The 3889-nt window shown below is 42.1% G+C and overlaps 1 non-coding gene across 1 annotated transcript; it reads left to right on the top strand.

Annotated features, from left to right (window-relative positions):
• The first annotated feature begins 2547 nt into the window (after positions 1–2547).
• trnat-cgu (transfer RNA threonine (anticodon CGU)) lies at positions 2548–2619 on the top strand. The gene has a single exon. It is a non-coding gene; the product is annotated as a tRNA-Thr (tRNA).
• The last annotated feature ends 1270 nt before the right edge of the window (positions 2620–3889 follow it).

Here is a 3889-nt window from a genome sequence, read left to right as displayed (position 1 = left end):
GTTGTGCCGTTCTTAAGTCTCATGTGAATCTCATTCTAAATAGTCTTTTATCTTTCACTCTTCTAGCTGTACTGTGGTTATTTTAAATGTCCATTACTTGTATTTACTGTAGTGTATTTAGTGTTTCATTTCACAAACCGAAAATGTTCAATAGATCTTGTCACTCTACTCCACGTAATCATCTAAATTAAATCACAGTAGAGTACAGAACACGCAGTGAGGAGCTCACACAGTGAGTACTCTTGAATACGACGAGAGGAAAGGCACACTGCACATCTGCAGAACATCACGTCCGAGTTTACAGCGACAGCAGAGGTTAGAAGCGAAGTAGTTTTTTATTACTCGCTCGCTGAACGATCTCTCAAGAAACCTCGGTTGAGATTTAACGGGTGTCTAACGATCACGTTCAAAAAGGTGACGATAAGTTTTTTTTTAATTAGGTAGCCTTAATGGCAACACAGTGTGAGTAATCTTAAAGCAGCTGCAGATGGAGTAGCCGTAATGGCAACACAGTGCTTTGAGTTCGGCTTTTCTTATTTCTTCTGCAGAACCAGTGGTATCGGAATATACTGATCCGTATAAGAAGCGCTTTCGGTTTCTGATCATTTTTATTGAGCGCTGCTCTAAACTTTACATTTGCTCGGGCTAGTTTTCCCCATGAAAAAAAGACATATCCCTAATTACATGATTTTTCATTTCATGATTTTTCTTATCAACGAGTAGAAATAAAATATATACTTCATTATAAGTACCACAGGCAAGATGGCTGGTGGTCTAAGGCGTTGCGTTCAGGTCGCAGTTACCCCTGGAGACGTTTGTTAAAATCTCACTTCTAATAAAGAGGTCTTTCTCGTTAGAGTAGAAACGATAGAAGCCTTAAGCGGGAAAAAATATCACAACATCTCGCATTTCACGTGTTCAATGTTAACTGTCTCAGTGGTTGCCTCGGTGATTGATGGCTCTTCTCCCTCGCAGGGTGACGGCAAACGTCGTCAGAGAGGGAGTCTCCCACGCACGGCTTTTCTTTATCAAGAGCTGAGACAACAGAAACAGACTTCAAACTGACATGAATTACTTCTTGGGCGTTTATGATCGTCTTTAAAACCTGAGAGCAGGTGAAAAAGTCTTTGGAAATGAGGAAATGACTGCTGACAGTAAACAGAGATGACGCTCAGCTGCAGATAAGCGCTCCTGGTTAGTATAGTGCTGAGTACCCCCGCTTGTTGCGCGGGAGACCGAGGTACGTTTCTATGACAGGGCGCTGGTTTAATTTTTTAACAACCTGACTTCACTTAAAAAGTGTGTACTGTGTACTACGTTTCGGACTAGTTACTGCGGTAGAATATGGAGATCATCTCCAGCTTTGAGCTCAACTGCAACAAGAAGTCATGCTAAATGTAGTATAGTGAGTAGAAATCGCGAGACAACAGAACGAGAGAGTAGAAGGCGGGGATATATGGTGTAAGGGCGTGATCTGTGTAGTTAATAAAGTAGTTAAAATAATATAAAAACGTCTCTTTATTAAAATACACATTTATGGCGACGAGAGATGAGTGCTTGACGGACTCAAAGCGAGCAGAACACTGCAGATTTTAGTTCTCTTGCTGGTAGAAACGAACTTTTGAATTTTCGGACTTTTCGTTTAGCTTGCGCCATGGAAGATATGGCAGCCGCGCCGAGAAGCTTTGCTTATGCCCAGCTTTTTCCACCGCTTCCACTGAACCTCGGAGCTCCAGATTTGTATACGGAATACAAGATATGGATGGAGTCGTACAGATTTTTTTTTAAACAGCCAGTGGATATACAGAAGCTCAGGATGCCGTGAGACGTGCTACATTACTGCACTGTATCGGGGCTCCCGTGCAGCGGATTTTCGCCAACCTCCCTGGAGAAAAAGGTACATATGAACAGACTGTAGCTGCCTTAGACGCGTACTTTACACCGCGGAGAAATGTGGTTTTGGAACGGCATAAATTTAGGCAGAGAACTTAGTCTCAGGACGAATCTGTTGATGTTTTTGTGACTGCACTAAGAGGACTGGCTAAATCTTGTGACTTTGGAGTATTGGAAACTGACATGTTAAGAGATCAACTTGTGGAAAATGTGCACATAAGAGACTATAAATTGCTCCAGGAGGAAGGGCTGACTTTAGAAAGAGCTCTTACAGTCGCTAGATTCATGAAGCAGCTCAAGCAGAATCAAGAATGCTTTCTGACTACAGTGACACTGAACGGGACGCTCGCTCAAACTTTACAAATAAAAGCCGAGCAGCAGGACGCAGTCATGCTAGAGAAATAGAAGAACAGGGGACGGCTGACATTACATGTTACAGGTGCGGACTAACAATGCACAAAGCAGATAAATGCGGAGCGTGAACAGCAAAATGTCTACACTGTAAGAAAACAGGACATTATGCACATGTCTGCAGAACATCACGTCCGAGTTTAAGGACAAGTATCCCTTTTATTGTTGTTGCTGCCTCCAGGCGATGTAAACCATATTCAGAAAAAACTAATTTGAACAACATTATTCCCTTGTTTCCTTGAAGGCGCGGTGGCCAAGTGGTAAGGCGTCGGTCTCGTAAACCGACGATCGTGGGTTCAAACCCCACCTGTGCCTGTTTCATCTGTCACTGCTTTCCTTTAGTTTCAAAGTCTTAAAAAAACTCGCAATGTAGGGGTCTCAATAGTAAGAGAACATAACTGTCGCCAGTGATTGGTATTCTTGCATATCCTACATTGTTTTTTAGTCGACAAAGCTTGTCTCTCTTCACACCCATCTTCCGAATGATCACCTCAGCATTGGGAAGGAACGTGCGCTTGGTACAGCCCCTCACTTCATGGTCTGATCACAAACACATCGGGTGAGCTTTCAGTCCAGGTTGGAAGTAACGTTCGAAAGCACAAAAATTCTGACTTAGATACGAGAAGACCGTGTTTTTTTAAACGATAAAATAATATACTGCCTGCAAGACTATGTCAAGTTCAAGTTTATTGTCATTATACTCATACACAGGTATATGGTATAACGAAATGCTATTTAGCTAGCTCTCGGACATAAGTAGTACAAAGAAAAAAACACAACAATACAATTGTATAACAAAAGAAAGACAGAGACAACAGCCGATGTGCAAAAAACAACAACAGGCAGTGTGCATAACAACAAAAAGGTAACAGGTGATGTGCAAAAACATGCATCAAAAGAATGAAATAAAGGGATAGAAATAATGGGGAGTGAGCTTTTGACATGTATGGTAGAGGTAGATTCAATGTGTGTTTGGGTTTTTGGTAAGAAAGAAGGCACTGTGAGGTTCAGATCATAGGTGAGAGGTGAGGTGAGAGTGAGAGAGGCTGGGAGTTTAATAGTTTGATAGTGCGGGGGTAAAAACTGTTTCTGAGTCTGGTACTCCGGACCCGAATGCTCCGGTACCGTTTTCCATGTCATGCTAAACGCCACAAATTGTGTTCGTCCAGTCGTATCAATCGTCCTAAAGTTACAGAAAATCGGATGCAACTGGTACAGTCAGCACCCATTTCTTCAAGATAGTGGAGCGGTTTAAAACAGCAAATTTACGGTTTTGTGTCTTTTAATCTTTGTGTTCCGCTCTCCAAATAGAGGCACGGGTTCAAATCCCACTCCCGACATTCAGGCGTTTTACCTTGTCTTTTTTACCTGCCTTTACAGTATTTCAGTCTTGTTGTGCTCGCTGACAATCACAGTACAAGGAAAACGGAGAAACCGCTTTGGAAAAACATAACAGACAGAAAAAAGCTTCGTAAGCACGTGAATGTGATTAGCAGCAGTAAGGTATGCATTCAAATGTTTAAGGCAGATTTATAAAAGCAGCAGAAGAAAGGTGCAGCACAATGCAATTTGTGAGAGTTCGCTG

This window comes from Atractosteus spatula (assembly GCF_055471065.1).
Source record: "Atractosteus spatula isolate fAtrSpa1 chromosome 10 unlocalized genomic scaffold, fAtrSpa1.hap1 SUPER_10_unloc_17, whole genome shotgun sequence".
Taxonomy (NCBI): domain Eukaryota; kingdom Metazoa; phylum Chordata; class Actinopteri; order Semionotiformes; family Lepisosteidae; genus Atractosteus; species Atractosteus spatula.
This window is presented reverse-complemented; position numbering and strand designations above follow the sequence as displayed.